This window comes from Vulpes vulpes, chromosome 15 (assembly GCF_048418805.1).
Source record: "Vulpes vulpes isolate BD-2025 chromosome 15, VulVul3, whole genome shotgun sequence".
NCBI classification, from domain to species: domain Eukaryota; kingdom Metazoa; phylum Chordata; class Mammalia; order Carnivora; family Canidae; genus Vulpes; species Vulpes vulpes.
Genome location: NC_132794.1, coordinates 27,501,483 through 27,520,344, shown reverse-complemented (window position 1 = coordinate 27,520,344; position 18,862 = coordinate 27,501,483). Strand labels below are relative to the sequence as shown.

At 41.5% G+C, this 18,862-nt stretch overlaps 1 protein-coding gene across 6 annotated transcripts in view; it reads right to left on the bottom strand.

Annotated features, from left to right (window-relative positions):
* The window catches only part of NRIP1 (nuclear receptor interacting protein 1), a 98,320-nt gene extending 81,302 nt beyond the window's left edge, over positions 1–17,018 (bottom strand). The window contains exon 1 of one of the 6 annotated variants that reach the window (XM_072740941.1): positions 16,910–17,018. The gene's annotated coding sequence lies outside the window, so the exon portion shown is untranslated. Of the gene's footprint in view, positions 1–14,130; positions 14,607–14,766; positions 15,215–15,799; positions 15,944–16,909 lie in introns of those variants that run through there. The other 5 variants (XM_072740939.1, XM_072740944.1, XM_072740942.1 and 2 more) reach the window with 5 other exon arrangements.
* Positions 17,019–18,862: the final 1,844 nt, after the last annotated feature.

The following is an 18,862-nucleotide window of genomic DNA, read 5'->3' as shown; positions in this document are numbered from 1 at the left end:
TATTCTTTGAAAACCTCAGAATATATCAAAACTCACAAAATCAAGTTAACCCACCGGAATATTTCCCTGTAGTCTTATCAAATTCTAACACAAACTGGATAATATTGGTACTTGAGTTTACTGGAGAAAAGGAAACTAAAATAGGATCTAGGGGTGCTTTAAAAAGGTTTATATTATTAATACAAACGGAGAGCAGCAAATATGTATTTCAGGTTTTATATATCATCACCAGAATATTCATTTAAGAAGTTTCTGTCCAGAGGTGCCTGGACACCTAAGTCACCTGACTCTTGGTTTGGGCTCAGGCCAGGATATCAGGGTGCTAAGGTTGAGCACCAGGTCAGGCTTGCACTAGATGAGGAGCCCGCTTGGGACTCTTCTTTCTCCCTCTGCTTCTCCCTACCTCCAATCTCTAGCTCTCAAAAAAAAAAAAAAAAAAAAAAGTTTCTGTCCAATAAATTAGATAAATCTCCCACGATTAATTTACTAACCAAGTACTTTTATACGACTCAAGCCAATCTTTGTAATTTAAAAGAGTCAGTAAAAGAGAAGCAACACTATTATAAAATGTATGCTTCTTTACCTTCTCTACCCTCACAGAAGGGCAAGACTTTTTTTCATGCAAATCTCTATTAGATCCAAAGAGTTTCAAGTGATGTTCCTCCACAAAGAACACAAGGATAAATATATATTTATTCAAGTACCATATTCCTAAATAAACCCCAATACCAAAATGTGACTTTGTCCTTTTTTTTTTTTTAGACTTTGTCCTTTTTAAATGAGAAATAAAATATCTCAATTTTTCTCTAGAAGGTAAGCCAATTCACTCTGGATTAGCTTAGCAGTAAAATAAATGCATACATATGTCGTTAAAAGTATTAGTTACTATTACGATCCACATGATATGTATAATTTGTATAACTATATAACAGGCAATCGATGGTTCATATCCTATGACAAAGATAAAAGCACGGGGGCCTATCAGAATCTTCTAATATTGTTTCCAATATTCTTGGTCACATTCTTACTTAAATCTCAGATGGACAATAATTTTCTGATAAAGATGATAACTTTTTGTTATCTCTAGAACACTTCCCCTTTATCCACCCAAATGACCACCCAATGTCATGTGTTCCTACAGCTCATTGATTACAATCACAATAATCTAAAATTCTATCTCATCCACATATTTAGGATCTTCCTCTTCTTGAATATCAGAACATGTTAGAGCCAATTTTTATAGACACAATCTAGCCTTAGTGTATCTTTAAATGGGCTACAATCTTGAACTGAAAATGAACTATATTAATGGCATCACTCTTACATCTCTCAAAGAAAGAAATAAGTCTGAGCCTAGGTTCAGATACACTTCATTTTAACAACATGCATCAATCTCAGGTGAGCCTAGTAAATCCTGCCTACAAAGCAAGCACGCATGCATGCATGTGCACGTGTATATGAGCCTCTTCCATTTTCTCTTTTCTTTTCCGTTTCCTCATCCCCAGGAGGTTAATGAACAAAATATGACACTTTTTAAGTATTAAATCCTGGACTGACAGGGTTGCTCAGATAACACTCAGAAAAGCACAACGTGACTCAATCCGTAAGGAACATGCCAAAAACACTCCATAAAACCAAGTGTATCTAGAATATGCCATATCTCTATTTGAAACACCTGCTAAGAATATGTGACTTCACAATTCCATCTAGGAAACAGTTTTCTTCTTCTCTCACCTGTTCCCCCACCCATCTTGCATTCAACTCCATAAACAGCAGTAATCCACCATTATAAAACAGTTGACGGTTAAAACAATGAGCCAATGAAGAAAGTACAATATTCTATAACTGACATTTACTGCATTGGCCTTGGACTTCTAATCTTTACCAGACGGGCACACAAATCAATCCATCAGCTCATAAAGGTGTGCTTTTTTAACCTCTAAAACAGATGGGATTGGCCAGAAGTGTCTGGCATGTCAAACTGCTAATCACTGCTGCCCTTTGCACAAAATAACCCACTTAAGTTGAGGCATGGTTGCACTGTAACCGACATTAGTCTGTGGGAAACCCATTTAACTGTCACACACTCCTGCCACTCCTGCTCTCCCTTAATTAAGCCTAATGCCTTATGCTTTGACCTTTTGTTCTAGCCTATTAACCCTATCTAGTACAAGTTCAATTATGTTAAACTAAAAACTTTGCTGTAAAATATTAAATGCCAACCTCAAAAAATCATAAGGGACATCCTCCCAGCCCTTAGTTCTATGCACCCTGTTACTCCATGTATGCAACAGTAAAACCTCATTTTTGAAGTGATACTGATTCTTAAGAGTTGAGAAGAACCGAATTATGATCCTAGTCCACCCTTATTTTAGAAACTGAGGCCAGAAAACATTTAACAACTCGCCCATTTCAGAGCTTTAGCTGAGCCACAGTGAAATCTATCTCATCACTAGCTCTAATCCTTTATTCTCCATGGTATTTCTGATTAATAGTTAAACCAACCAATGGTTGTTAAGGATACTAATATTTTCACCACAAATTTGTATCTTTCACCACCCTCTAGGATGCAATACACAAAGTGGCCTAAAGCAAAATAAATGAGCATGTGAATAGAGCTCAGAACTAATTTCCCAATACACACAAAACTTTCTATCCCCTCGCTATTTTTTTCTTTTTAAAAGTAACAATGGTCATCAAAAACTGCTAAATTCTGCAACACTCAAATCTAAGGCAGTATGTATGAATACAATTTTTTTTCTTTTCTAATGCTTCATCTAAGTATTTAACAGAGAAAATGACTTAAGCTACAGAAAGCAATTACAACTCACAACTTCTCCCCAGTGCAAATTCACAGCTGGATATCTTTAAAAATAGCTCTATTTTATACCTATATGTATAAGGATTGCTGTTCACATCTACCAGAATTCCAAAATATAAAAACAAAAAACTTTGAAATTCACTGTAAAATAAAATCAAATGTAGTCCAAACTAACATGCTGTCATCACTGAGGTATTTTAGTTTTAGCATATGCAATGTGTGTTATTATTCCTCTATTTTCTTCACACAGCTAGAAAAATTTTCTTTTACTATTCTCACTGTAACACGTGAAAATAATTTAAAGATCAATAACATCTAACAAATTTTAGATTTCCACCTGTGATTCTTGTGAGAAAACATATATTAATTTCAGATTTTCAAAAGATTAAAAGTCAGATTTTAATTTTATCCTTATTGTTGACTGCCCAAAGCCCATTTACCTATTTTCATTATTAAGCAACACTGTCATTTTACTGGAACCTTACAGGTTAAGGTAACATACCATTTATTGGAATGTACAGTAATTTTTTTCTAAAGATTTTGTTTATTTATTCATGAGAAACACACAGAGAGGAGAATGTACAATAATTTTTAAAAGAAAGATCATTCAGAGTTGTACTAAAATGATGAATAAATCCAGTGAGGGAATTTATTATGTCTTAAGAGGTAAGAAAACATGGTATCGAGTTTAAGACCCAAAGTAAATGTGTTCATGCTATTAGAATGACACCTTCAAAGGAAAGTGTCACTTGACATTATCAGAAGGAATATATACGAGGATGTATAAAATGTCAAATACGTGGATGGATGAGTAGCCAGAATTAAAACAAACACTTGTAGCAGGGACAATTACCAGTAAAATAATGATTCAGCATTGTATTCACCTTTTTTACTGCAAAGGAAAATGCTCTTAATTTATATGAGACACCATGTCTTAGTTATAAGAGTCAGTTCATGAACATAGAAATTAAGTCTGATTCTCTGTTGAGGAATCCTACTTTGGAAAATTTATACTACTGTATAGAACTCATGCATTCTTTAACAATGAAAGGCAAAGACAATTCAGTTAATCAGGATAAATCATGATGAAAGCACAAAGTAGAATATATCACATAATTAGTAAATGTGCTTATTTTTCTACCCTTTTACCTTGGACAATAGTCTACTAGCCTACATATCTTCTTTTGCTATGATTTATAAGCATGTGACATATAAAAAAATATATGAGCCATGAGAGGAGATGTTTTTTCTGTTTACAAAAGATACCGACTTCTAAACATGCATGAAGTTTAGTAAAACACTTTGTCTTCACAAAGCAAGAAACTGGGTTAAAGTTATTTTAAGAAGATTTATGAAATCTCAGTGTTGCAAATATATATGCCAGATTACCTATACATTTCCTTTAGCATTTGAAAATCACTAGTTTAGAAATTTCTTAGCTCCATTTTAAAATAAACTTTTTTACTACCTTAGCATTATTAATCTAGTTGAACATAATCATGTTCTAACAGAAAATTCACCTCCAGAGAAGAGCAACTGCTAGTTAAAAAAATAATAATAACAGAGAGGCTTCATATATTACTTAAGTCCTATAACTTAGTAAGGTTTGAATCAAGTCATTCTTAATGGAGGCTAACTTTTAGATTACTGAACACCAAAATTAACTCTAGACATGAAATTCTGAAATACTTTCATCTTTCCAATCAGTCAAATCCAATGTGAGTAAATGTGTCAAGCTAGTATATCTTTACCACTACTATTAGCTAGTTTTCTTAGCTTTGGAAATGAAGCTAAGGAGACTACCTATAAGGCTCTATTAAAAATGTTGTTTCCTTAAAAAATACTTAAATGTTGCCCCCAACGGTTTTGCTAAACATGTTTTCAAATAGATTGTACTTTGTGTATTTTTGAAGAAACTTAGCATTACAAAACAACTTTAAGTGCCACGTAATTATAATGTCACCATTAATTTCACCTTTTCCTCCATAATTAATATGCCTGGAAAGACGATGATAAATTTTAAGGAAGAATTGTTATTCCTTTTAGAAGTCTTTATTTAAATAGTCTGAAGAAAAAAATGTAGAATAGCAATTACTATGAATTAGCTATACATAATAATTAGTAGTTGTTACATATAAATACATAAAGGCTCCTTTCCTGACCCCCCCCCCCAAAGCCGGATTTTACCAGTAAATTGGGATTGGTATGGTTCAATTCAACTAATGTTTGTAACAGCCTTCTATGTGCCAGGCACCTACAGTACCAACAGGACACTGATGAATTAGCTCCTATTCATGGAGCTTACGATCTACTAAGAAACACAAATGCTAAAGAAGTCTGGCTATTGCAATCAGGAGTACAGAGAACTGGGACAGACAAATCTGATCTTGTTGGAGGCTTGGGGACTACAGTGAGCATCTATTCTCTCCTGCCCACTGGCCCAGGAGTGAGAATATTCCTTTCCAATTTTCTGGCTAAAATGCAGTTTGTGGACCATATAAGTGACTACCTTAGGTTTCTTTTCTCTTGCTCTCATTTTAGAGGGGTGGATCTAGATGCACCTGGTTCAGGGCACATTACACTAGTCCACACAGTGCGATCTCATCTTGTTACCCTTTTACAGGAGAACACTGAAACACGGTCCATGACATTTGTATTATATTCCCAATTGAGCTGATAGACCCAACTACCTGCTCTAACGATTTTATAACATTACTCTTTAGTGATAACTAGAGCTGACCTGTAGTTTGATCCCACTGGTCAACTAAAGGTACCTGACTCTGTTAATCTACAAATAGAAGTTTCCCTACTGATTTTTAAATAGAACTCAAAATGTATATAACATGTAGAAACAAAGCTGCTGCACGAATAGATGCGCACCTGTACTGTAAAACTTGTTTTTAAATTCTCAGCCTAGAAAGTACATTCTAAGTACTAGAATACATGAATCACAAGACTGTTCTGAAGACCATATTTCAGTAGCAAGGAAGAAAATAGACTACCAAAACTAGGGGGATGTGGTTGGCCTTGTCTCACCCCACTTCTCAAGACTCTTTCTGGAATCATAAGGTCAGTTTGGACTTTACTGCTGGATCCATCACCAAAGGTTATTAACTATTTCTTAACACGTGGTACACAAGCCCTCTTGCTAAGACTGCCTTAAACAAATGCAAAGTGTGAAATAAATTAAGACTTGATTTCTTATCTTGGGTTTACCCAACAACTAGCTGTCAAGTTTTAGAATTTACCTAAATTCTCAGGGACTCAATTTCCTCCTCTACCTAAATTCTCAGGGACTCAATTTCCTCCTCTACCTAAATTCTCAGGGACTCAATTTCCTCCACTGTAAAATGCAAACAATACATGTTTTGGAAATTTTATTTTTATTTTTTCAAGTTTTTATTTAAATTCCAGTTAGTTAACATGCAGTGTAATATTAGTTTCAGGTACAATATAGTGATTCAACATTTCCATACAACACACAGTGCTCATCACAGCATTAACAATGACAATAATGTTGGAAGATAAGAAAGTAGTTTACCCCGTTGTATCACAAGTATACCCTGGCAATAAAAAAAAAAAAAAAAAAAAAAAAAAAGGACAAGTGAGAAATTGAGAAAACAGGGAAAAGAGGAAACAAAAATAAGAGAAAGGCGGATCAAAAGAAAAAAGTGTATAAGTGCCAAAAAGTAGCACTTATCACCATTTGAGTTATAGTTCATATCAAATACCTATCCTGTGTGATCTTCCATTAAGCAAGATGCCTCTATAATCCAACTTGCTTGAAAATAGGGAACACAAGATACCTCTATGACCAATATACTTAAACCTGGAGCAGCCATAACTTTTATCAAATTTCCTTCCAATCTGAAAATCTAAAAATTCTTTGTAATTACTTCAACTTGTGAAAGCTAAAGCAAAAAAAGAGAGAAAGAGAGAAAGAGAGAAGAAAGAAAGAAAGAAAGAGAAAGAAAGAAAGAAAGAAAGAAAGAAAGAAAGAAAGAAAGAAAGAAAGAAAGAAAGAAAATATGATGCTGATTCAGGAGGTCCGTCAAGGATTACTAGGATAGATAGGTAAGAGCAATGTTTTACTAACAAAGCAAACAATGCATTGGTTTGTTTTGTGTCAACACCACCAAATATATGGATATTGGGAAAGAACTAAATGGTGAATACAGAATTTCCATCTTCAATCCTTGGCTTCAAGGAGATTCAGTCTATCAATTAAATTTTTAAAAATGTATGAATGGGTTAGGGAAATAATATAACCACAAATCTGAACTCTAGAAAGTGGGGGGTGGGGGAGTGTTTTTTTGTTTTTTTCCCAGATGGCTCACTTACAGTTTCTCTCTTATTTGGCCAGATACAATATATTCTCTTAATAAAACATCATAGTAAAACATTTCTTTGCAGCTTTTATAGAAGCCCTTTTGTTTATCCAACATTTACTTGGCAATTCAAAATCCAAAGCACACTAGAAAATATGTACATGAGCCTTATTGCTCATCTTTGTGTCTCCAATATAGTTTTAATTTGACTGTATCTTTTAGCGTAAAGGGAACCACAATAGAAGAGCATTTCTGATGTATACTTAAAACTATGCTATATGCCACAAACCTACCTAACTTAAAAATCTCTTTCCTGACCATAGTCTACTCCCAAAATGAAGTCAAATGCTCATCTTTCTATTTCCACTTCCTTCTGATAAATTCACAATCCCATTACTAAATTCCTCTTCCTATCAAAGAGCCTAGTTTATTAGCATAACGTAGTCTTTAAAATAAAATTATTGTGGGTGAAGATAGGGCAATAAAACAAATTCATGTCAGGAACTGTTACAGTCAAGAATTTTAACTTTTCAATCAGGAAGAGCTAGGGGTCTGAATTTGTGGCAACTGCTCTTTGAAGTAGACAAACATAATTAGCCTTGGGAATACCTGGATTAAGACCATGACAAGGTATTTTAATGAATTATATCAAGACACATAGTTGCTTTCTCTGCCTCACAGAACTCCACAGTAATTCTGTGATATACTTCACGAGGGTTAGCATCTGAGGAGGGAAATGAGTTTGCATGGTTACCCTTGTTGTCTACATTTCTCTTGAGAATTAACAGCAAATCCTGCAGAATTATCAACTGGAAACAGAGTGCCTTTCTCCTGAGACTGGTCTGAGAATCCAGGCTGGGCAGATTTGGAGGTGCTGCATGAGTTCTGTGCCTATCAAGTTTGGGAGCAGGAATTTTGGTGACTTTTTAAAAATCAAATAGAGACTGGTTCTCTCTTAAAAAGATGGCATATTCCAATGAAAAAGCAAATTATTATCAATGAAATTAACTGTGTAATCTCAAGAATTTCTGGGATTCCTGGGTGGCTCAGCAGTTGAGCATCTGCCTTTGGCTCAGGGTATGATCCCAATCTGAGGATCAAATCCCACATCAGGCTCCCTATGAGGAGCCTGCTTCTCTCTCTGTATCTCTCATGAATAAATAAATAAAAATTATTTTAAAAAAAAAGAATTTCTCAGACTAGTTTTATTTGTAAATAGAGAAAATGATACCTAAATGCCACATGGAAACTGTAAAGCAGCCAGCTCAATGCCTGGACAAAGCAGTTGCCCCCAATTCCTTTTTTCCTGTTATTTTCTCAATAAAAAAGAAAAACACAAAAAAGGGCAGCTTTTCTATATTCTAAGTTTTTACCCTATCATGTCTACTCTTCTTCAAACCACAGGCTTGGGTACCTGGGTGGCTCAGTGGTTGAGCATCTGCCTTTGGCTCAGGTCGTGATCCCGGGGTCCTGGAACAGAGTCCCACATCGGGCTCCCGGGAGAGAGCCTGCTTCTCCCTCTGCCTATGTCCCTGACTCTCTGCGTGTCTCTCATGAATAATACAATACAATACAATACAATACAATAAAAAGAATTAAAAAAAAAACCCACAGGCTCGAAATCTTTACTGTTTACTGACAACAGCATCCATCGATACATAGAATGAGAATTCCAGAACTTAGAGGTCCAACTAATCTTGTTCTATACTCTACGGATGTTGCTCAGAGAGATAAAAGGACTTCCCCATTATCTATATCATACATTGTCATAGCAGCAGATCCTAAGCTGGAAAAGTACATGTGGGATAACAAAACAAATACGTAAAAATTTGTTTTTCAAAAATCAAACTTGAGCCTAATGACCCATTGTGCAAATACTTCTTTTACAGGAAAAAACTGCAACTGTGATTAATTCATTTTGAGGATACGTCTTATTATAACCTATTTCGGAGGGGTTCACATGTTTTCTAACACCTTTTCCTGGTGCTCTCCACCTTCTTCTATCCTCCCTCCTTTACTTATTGTATTTCTTTTCCAGTGTATACATCTACCATTCTGCTGTTGTAGATTACTATAAATTCATAAATTCAAGAATCAAAAAAAAAAATCTAAGAAAGTATGCTTTTCAAAAGCCAGTTACATGGACGCCTGGGTGGCTCAGCAGTTGAGCATCTGCCTTCAGCTCAGGGCCTGATCCTGGGGTCCCAGGATGGAGTGCCACATCGGATTCCCTGCAGGTAGCCTGCTTCTCCCTCTACCTATGTCTCTGCCTCTCTCTGTCTCTCATGAATAAATAAATAAAATATTTTTTAAAAAGAAAAAGCCAGTTACAATCCCTTAAAGATTTCATTTCTCTCAAATTCTGGAGAGATCCCTCAAGGGAGAAGACCCTTTTTTGTTTTGAACTTCTAATTCTCAAATTTGGATTATGTTCTGTCAGGTGTCAGCTCTCTGATCTACATTATGTCATTAAATCAACACAATAATCATAAATGCTACTCTTATTTTTAAGAATGCATATAAACATAGTTTCCTAACTGTTACAATGCTAAATTATCATCTAACTTTTTTTTTTTTTTAATCGCAGTAACATAATTCAAGATGTTCAAAGGTTGCAGACAGTATGGGTAAATTCAACAGTTAAAAGCACACAACTACAAGGAGAAGCTAGCGTAGCCACTGTGGGACTTAAGCTTTCCTTTTTATCTACCTAAAGCTCATCACCTGACTTTTACCCCGTATCCTCACATAGCTAGTAAAGAAGGTAAAAGTAAAATAAGACACCCCAGTAACAACAGGAGCTCCTAACTCCTTACTTCCTAATTTGTCCTTAATTCATGAGCAAATTACAGAGTTGAAAATAAGGAGTAGCCCTATCATTTAACACATGACTAAAAAGAGAACTTTCTTAATTAGAAGTCCAAGCGCAAGAGACTCCTTTCCATCAAAGTTCTGAATAGACACCAACATCAGGTCAGTAAGAGTTGTCCTGGTCCTCGTGGTATCTTAAGCTGATGACTCAAGTTCCCAGCAGGCATCTAGTTTAATATTTCTTGAAACACCAGGCTTAGTCAGAGTGACCTGGAATTTAAGGCAAATGAGGGTCTCTTCCTTTCATCCTTAAAGACATTTTTGCTAAATGACGCAAAGTTAAAGAGGCAAGATGAGCTTTAATTTAGAGCTTTTATTCCCTAAGTTATAAGTCAAAAAATTTCCTGGGGAGAATGAACCATGCTAGCTCTGAATTTCAAACACAACTATCAACCCTGTCAGAGGAGCAATTCTATTTCCAAATTTCTTAACAAAACGCCTCTTCCCCTAGTCCTATTTATTAAAAGAGGAAGGAGAGATGGGAAGGAAGGGAGGGAAAGAGGAGAGGTCAAAGGAAAAGGTGGAGGAGGAATGGGAGGGAAGGAGGGAGGGAAAAACGGAGGGAGGGTGGAAGGATGGATAAAGGGATGAATGGATGTCACAAGCACCCTCCTAGCCAAAGGTTCAACACATTCTGGAGTTATTCTGGAAATTAATTCAACCAAAAAACAACCTACATGAATTACCCAAATCAGCTTAATTACCCATAACATTATCTTCAAGAACAATCTATCTTAAAATCTGGTAAAGACGTTTAAAAAATCTTAATACTACTAATATAGTGCAGTCCTTTTTTTTTTCATAACTACATTCTTGAGTTGCCAGTCTCCTAATAAATTCTTTAAGTCTGCTTCTCATTATAGTATTCCTAGAGTTCTAGGCCAAATGTTATCCCTAGCACGGTTTAAGGTATTAATTTTAACAAAATGCTAATACAGTGGTAAAATGTGCCACATTTTCCCCTCTTTCTTGTTCTTCTCCATGTTTGATGAATGAAAAGAAAATCACCTTGTTTCAGGTGTACTGATACCCTAAAATACCACAAGTTTTGGAATGCTTTATTTGTCATATTTGCAAGATAGAACTTCAAGGTTCATAATGCACAGTGTGTACTATTACAGTGACAACAGTTAGTATAACATCCTATTATTTCAACAGCTGTATTTATTATGAAAAATTAAAACTACCCTTCATAACTGTAGTAAGGTGAAAGGAAAGGTCTGTTCTAAATGACCTCTAATTTTGAGAATCCTAAACATTCACTATCCATCAAATTGAATGTTAATTTTCAAGGAATAGGAAAATAACAGATGGGCATTTATGCCATAGTTTGTGAAGAAATCCTGGTAAGACTTCAGATGTCTCTTAGTTACAGTTTTCCCCTGCCCTTGATAATATGCTTAAAGGAAACACTCTTTCTGTAGTTATTTACATCGTTATCTTTATCAGAAATCATATGAAAAGGGTCTCTAGTTCACCACCCAAACCTCAGCACTGTTTCCCATGTTGAGTAAGACCCTTAGAAATCACAAAATCTTAAAAGAATAAGAAAAGGATGATCTAAGACGAATTCATTTTCTTCCAAACTGTAACTCCTGGTTCTCTTCTGGTACCCAGTTTTGATCTTCCACCTTAGATACACTTAAGAGACGTTCAAAAGCAAAGTGTGCAAAGGCACAAATGGGGAATTTGCTGTTTTCCCCCCTTCAAACAGCCACTGTTTATATAATATTGCTGCCCTCATAAAAGGGAATCCATTACCATCAGCAATTCATGTCCCTGCTTCAGCATCAGATGCAAACAGGATACAGAAACAAGATCTCTCTCCTCCATTTACTTTTTGTTCATTCCAACCTCTGGACATACTCCTCAGTTCCATTCCATTGGCCTGCTTCATCATCTGACACTCCTGAGTTTTACCTTCTCAAGTCTTAATGACCCTCCTGATGTTGTAGTTCTGTGATTGTTCTGGTATCTAAATACTATAGAAGGAGTTAGCCCATTAACCCTCCACCACCATAGCAACCTAAGGAAATGAATCTTCAACAATTCAATTCACAGATTCAAACATATCCTGAAGTCCCTCCCCCTGCCATATTCTGTTGCACATGTCTGACTTTTTGATGGTAATCAATGTGCTTTTTTGGTAATCAATATGCTTTTCATAAAAGTATGTCCTCGGTTAGAAGACATGGGTACTGGGGCTTTATTAAAAGAGCAAATGCTCCTTTCCCCAGTCTTCGTCCACAAAAATGGTAAATTGGTATTAAAACAAAACAAAATGCACTGATCATGGATTAGCCACGTGAGGGGCATATGGAAAAAACATACAGTAAAGAAACTGTACCCACCGCAGCCAAGAAAGGAAGCTACAATTGAAGGTGATTCTCATAAAAGAACACACCCCAAAATGCAGAAGCTGTTTATTTTAGAAAAGGGAGTGAGAGATGAGAGAGCAATACAGAGAAAGGTGAAGAACTGACAGATAAAGTACGATTCTTCTCTATTCACCTACACTCTAAAAACTAACTGAATCCGGCAATCTAAAGTTTGAAAGACAAAACTGAACCTATCACAATTTAAACCGAACAATATTTTCTTGATGAAAATTAGATGTGTTGGAACTTATTTTTGGCTGAATCATCTTTTAACCTGATACACAAAACTAGTACTGCTCTTCCACAACACTTAAAATACGAGCTTTCGAGTTTCTTAACAATGGGCAAGGCTTAAAATCAAAAGCTTAATAATCCTTTTAGCATCATATATCCTAAGCCACTCCGATTTAAAATTACCTTCTCTATCATTGCCTCCTAGGATTGGTTTGCAATGGAATCTGTACAATTAATAATAACCTTCTTCCCTCTCATCTTTCTAGAGAGCCAAGGATGACATATCTTCTTATCTCCCTACTTGTTCCATTAGATTGACATATTTTGCCTCATCTGTCACCTTCCATAAAACTCTGCTTTCAGATATGAGTTAATTCATTTTTAGTTGTCCTCAATGTTCTAAAATAGTGATGTTTGATAGAATTAATACAGTGCTCTAGTTCTCTCTGTTCAACTGGTACTTAATTAAAGATCTTGGAGGCCATCTTTCTCTCAGGTTACACCATTTAAAGAAGGAACGTTACTTCCTCCAGACAATGTGATAAGCCACATGGCACTAAAGCTGCCATCCCCAAGTCTCCCATTTAACAGATTGCTTTACCATGTATCAACTACCAGCAAGACAGATCACCACTTTATTTCACACTGATTTACTTTTCACATCTCTGAACCGTTAAGTCTGCTTTGCCTACATTCCCTCTTACCTTTTGAATTTCCAGAATTTCTGGAGTTTTAAACACTCCCTTACACTTTTCTTACTGCTTTTGTTTGAGGTGGACCTGGAAAAGTCCTAATGACGTTTAATCTGCAAGATTTCTTAAATAACCCTGCTAACGATGCAGAGCTTGAAGCTATCTTGAAGCAATCGGAGAACTACCTTGGAGCACAAACCGAAAATTCCGTTTTAAATTCTTTTGAATTAGTATCTTTTGGAGAAAAGCCACTCAACTTGATATGTCATCATTTTCATTTCTAAAGGTAGCATGGATAATTTAAATTGGCACTTGCTATTTATTACACGAATAATTGTTCTCTTGGATGGCCTTCGAACACTAGCACTTCTCAATCATTTTTTGGTTATACTGGAGCCACAAGAGACGTGTCAATTTAAGCAAGCTTTAGGAGCAATAAACTAACAAACAGACTCTAGGTGGTGGTATAGGTTATTTTTTATCATGATGTTTTGCTCTTAAAACTGAAAGAGTCAGGAGAGTATTTAGCCTCTTTTACAGACACTTGATTGCAAACTTACAATCTTTCAGGGCGCTTAAATTAGTAAAATCCAAGTTCGACAGAGTTTTGGAGATAAATGCAAGGAATGGATCTAAGTCAAGTTTTCCCACAGACATTAAACATGGTTTTCAATTGCTTCAAAAGCACTGTAGAGATCTCACTTGAGTAAAACAAACAATGAGCAGTTCTCCTCTCTCTCTCTCTCTCTCTTTCTTTTTTTTTTTTTTTTTTTTTTTGAAATATGTATTGAACTCACTGAACTCACACTCTTAGGGCACTTTCAGAGGTAAGTATGGAAAGAGGTATTTCCCCCACCAGACTGAATGAAGCGCACTAGAGTTAACTATCCCACAGTCTGCAGAGGAGTAGCTGTTCCATTGACTGATTCTTCTTCTTTGTCTCTAGGAACTAATTCCAGACAGAGAAAAGTTACTACTGGTGATGAAGCCATTACTTTCTGAACCAACTAAACCCAACTGACATTACCGAACCGCCGGACAAAACCAAAACAACTTATTTCTAAGTTGGAAAACATTTCAACACACTCTAGGCAGCAACCCACACTTGGGTGCCAAGCAACTGAAACATTATTTGTTTAGAAAGTCCACTTATTCCAGTGTCTCTTCCACGAAGGTAGCAAACTGGTTACTAAACACTGAATAATCCATCGGGAAAATACACCCACTTGCAAAACTAAACCTGTGATTCACTAATCCATAACTTTAAAGAATGAATTACCAAAGCCTTCTGCTCACAAACCCCCCACCCCCAGAAATGCAAGAGCATTCATCGTACACACCCCAACAACCGTTTTCACTTTGGACGTCCACAGACAGTCTTTCTTCCCCTAAAGACGGTTTCTCACCCCCGCACCATCTCACGATTTAGTCATTTACATTACCGGAGACAAACTCCAACTCAGCCCCACCGACTGAGTGAAAAGTCCCTGCAGCTAGGGACGTCTTCATTCTCGTCCGAAACGTAACGCGAAAGTACTGATCGCTCTGCTCGTCCACTACCTGCAGCCACCGCGCAGGCCCCACTAGGACGGGAGGCTGGGCCGCCCCTGGGGCCTCCGGGATCAACATGTGTCCGACTCCCAGCGAGTGCGCCCCCGAGGCACAGCGATTCCTTTGTTCCTGCAGCCGCACACCAACTCCTGGGGAAAATTTGGAAACTACTTTGGAAAGGATGCGAGGGTGTGTGGAGTATTTCCAGGGAAACCGTTCATGAAACAATATTCACTCGTAGTTAAGGAGGACACAGACAGGAGGGCAAGGAAGCCTCCCGGGACCTCCGCAGGGCTCACCCCAAACGCGAGCCCCGCTTGGGGCTCAGGGGTAGTGATGGTGGAGGCCTCGGTGCAAAGAGCCTCGCCCTGGGGCGGGGGGGGGGGGGCAAGGGCCGAGCGGCCAGGCCCGGGGGCCCGGGGGCCCGGGGGCCGGGCAGGGCCAGGAGAGCTGTCCCGGTTCCTGATCACTTTTCTGGACCCGGAATCCAGCGAGAGCGCCGCGCCGGGGGCACCGGGCGGGAGGCGGGAGGCGGGAGGCGGGAGGCGGGGGGCAGCGCCCGGCGCCGCCCAGGTCGCCCCGGGCTGCAGGACCCGGAGCCGCGCGGCCACACGCGCCCGGGGCTCCGGGCCGAGGGGAGCCGAGCGGGGCGCGACCGCCGCCTCCAGAGAACCCGCCGTGAGCCCGGGGCCAACTCCGCAACTTGCCCGGCCTGGGCCCCCGAGGTCCCGGGAAGAGCCGGCGCCGGCAGGAGCGGGGACGCCCCCGCCCGCCCCGCCGCCCCGCCGCCCCGCCGCCCCGCGGCCCTGCCCGCCGCCGCCGCCGCCGCCGCCGCCGCCACCGGCCGCGCTCCCGGGCCGTTTCCGGCGGCGCCCGCGGCAGCTCGCGGAGCTCCCGGCGCCCCCGGCCGCGGCCGCCACTCACCGGAGGCCGCCGCGGCTCCGCGCCCGGGCTCCGCCAGGCTCCCGCGGCTCCGCGCCCGCCGCCCCGTCCTCCCGGCGCCCCGGGAGCTCCGCTCTCGCACGGGCAGCGCCGCCGAGCGCAGGGGCGGCCGCGGGGCCACGGGCGGGCGTGCGCGGGGCCGCTGGTCCGTCCGCCTCGGCCGCCGCCTCCGCCGCCTCCTCCGCCGCCGCCTCCTCCGCCGCCTCCTCCGCCGCCGCCGCCTCCCGCGTTCGGGGCTCTGCTGCAATGTCTGCGAGGCTGACTTTGAGCGCCTCGCCCGCCGCCCGCCCGCCCGCAGCCGCGCTCCTCCCTCCGCCGCCGAGTCCGCCGCGGCCCGGTCCCTCCCCTCGCCGCTCCACGCCATTCAGCTCTTCAGCCAAGTTTCTTAACCCTTTTCTCCCCCTCCCTCCACGGCCGCCGGGGCAGGGGCCGCCTCTCGGGCCCGGCAGCTCGCGCGAGCCGAGCCCCCCGCCCCGCCCCGCCCCGCCCCGCCCTGTGCGCCCCGCGGCCGGCGGGCGGGGGCTGCGGGGCCGGCGGCGGCGGGAGGCCCGGGGCGGGCGGGGAGAGCCCCTCGGCCGCCGCAGGCGCCTGGACAGCTGCGCCCGGGCCGGGACCCAGGCCGGGGCTCGCGCAGGGGGGCCGGGGGGCCCGGGGCCGGGGGCAGGCGGCTGGCACCCCGCCCGGCCCCCCGACCCGCGCTCCCGGCCCCCCGCCCCCCAGCCTCCCCGCCTCGCGGTCGGTGTGTCCTGCCTCACGGGGGGGGGGGGGGGGGGGGGCGAGGGCGCTAACGCGGGTCACCCGGACCCCGCGCCTCAGCCCGCAGCAGGCACCGGGACCAACGTGGGGCGCCGCGAGGAAAGCTGGGCCGGAGACCTGCGGGCGCCCCGTCCCGCCCTCGGGCGGCCGCAGCACCCGGGCGCGCGGCTTCTCCGGCCGCTTCGTCACCGCGAGGCCCCCGGCGGGGCCCGTGCGCCAGCCCCGGCGTCCCGGCCCGAGGCCGACCCTCTGCCAGCCCCGGCAAAGAGGACGGCGCTGCCGCCTCCCCGGCAGCCCCCCGCGCGGCCCAGTCTCCGAGTAAGAAACGACAATTACATCACGAGGCCGCGGCCGCGGCGTGGGAGCCTCTCGGGTTCCTGCGGCGGAATCTCGCCGAACCCGCCTCTAACCCGGGTCCGGGCTGGCGGGAGGGAAAGTGCAGGCGAGAGAGCGTCCTGGGAGCCCGCGATGCCGCCCCCCCCCCCCCCCGCGTCTCCCGCTTGAAGACCCCTCCCCGGTGCTCCCCCCACACCGTGACTGAACTATTGACACCCCTTCGACACCTCCCCAGATGTCAGGCTTCTTTCCGACTCTAGCATCCAGCAGCTCCTAACTCGCCGTGGGAAAAAAAAAAAAAAAAAAGATTACCAGGGGAACGGAATGTCATTGCCGAAATTGTTTTTTGCTTGATTAAAGCAAACATACAAACCAAACCAAAACAGGAACGCTGAAGTGCAGCTGCACCTCAACCTCGACCCAGAAGCGGCCGCCTGCGTTAACGCGCATCATACAGAACTGGGTGAACGAGGCTCTCCGTGCTTCCATATAGGTCTTCACATCCTTAGGAATTCTGTGACATTTGGAAATAGCGTGCTTAAACACCAAAAAACCCACCATCCTAGTCATGAAACAGTTTTCTATGCCTGTTATGTAATGGCTGTACTGTGCATTTAAGATTTCCTTTAACCTTTCAAAATATGAATGAAAGTTCTGCAATACCTTCAAATCTTAAAAGTGAAAGCAATGCTGAAGATAAATCCACCACCGAGCCCAGTGCTGGGCACAGGGTACGAATAGTTTGCTGAATGGTGATGGTGCATTTTAGAACAATTATTTTACATCACCCTAGTGATTCACCTGTGCAATCTGTTGCCATCTTATATAGTTTACACTTCATGGGATGACTTATGGTGTGTATGTACCATAGTCTGAAATCTGCTCAAGGCAACTTAGTCAAGCCGGCTGTTCTATCATGCATCATTATCTAGGGTTGATGCAAGGCGAACTGTTCCAATTAAGTGATGATCAGCAGAACTGGAATCCGGCCCTTTAAGGAGTCAAACTTCTTTAAAAACAACAACAACAACAACAACAACAACAACAACAACAACAACAACACTGTTAAGTGCTATACAAAGACTTTCAAAAATGGGTTATTTTTTTTTCTTAAGCAGTTTATTGGACTTCAGTTCTATACAAAGATTTTCTAAAATGGGTTATTTTTTTTTTCTTAAGCAGTTTATTGGACTTCATTTGGCTTTTTCTTGAAAATTGAGGGTTAATATTATTAAAAGTGTTTACTGTGGTAGATTGTAGTGGATTCAACGAATACATCAAGTTTCTATTCTATATCAGGCTTCTTCCTAGGTGTTAAAAGATGCTCCCAGGAGGTATATACACTCTTAATGCACTGAAGGACTCTAGGATGTTAGGACTTAGTGATTTTTTTTTTTCTTTCTGCCTTTTGTAGTTCCTCTATTCCCCTTCGCTGACAATCTTTCGGCCTTTTTCTCTGTTGCCACAGCGGGCCTGTCTCTAATATTTTCCTCCTCTTCTGACTGGCAGCTTCTGGTCTGGGGCAGACTGGGAATCTAGATAACCTCCCTTGTCCCAATTCAGTAAAGTAAAACTAAATAGGTCCTATAAGAAACTGATGTGCTCACCAAGGAGTAAGACACATGAACCTCAACGCATAGACTTTGGGACAGCTATTCAGACTACCCAAATGTTGCTTTGAAAAGCACTAGTTTTCCTCCTTAACTGGGTTTTGGATCATCGAGGCTGGTAGATAAACAGTCTTCTAATGAGTGAGGTTACACGCTTGACCCAACAAGCAGAGTATTGGTCCTGCCTTCCAATGCTAGTGTTAGAAAATCTACCGCCATTTGTTAGCGGACTTAACAAAGCCTTTCACCTCTTATTAATCTATCTCTTCAACCCCACAAAAATCCAGTCCCTGAAATCCTGAACTCTTTTTGATAGGGCATCAGTGAAAGTAAATTGCGCACC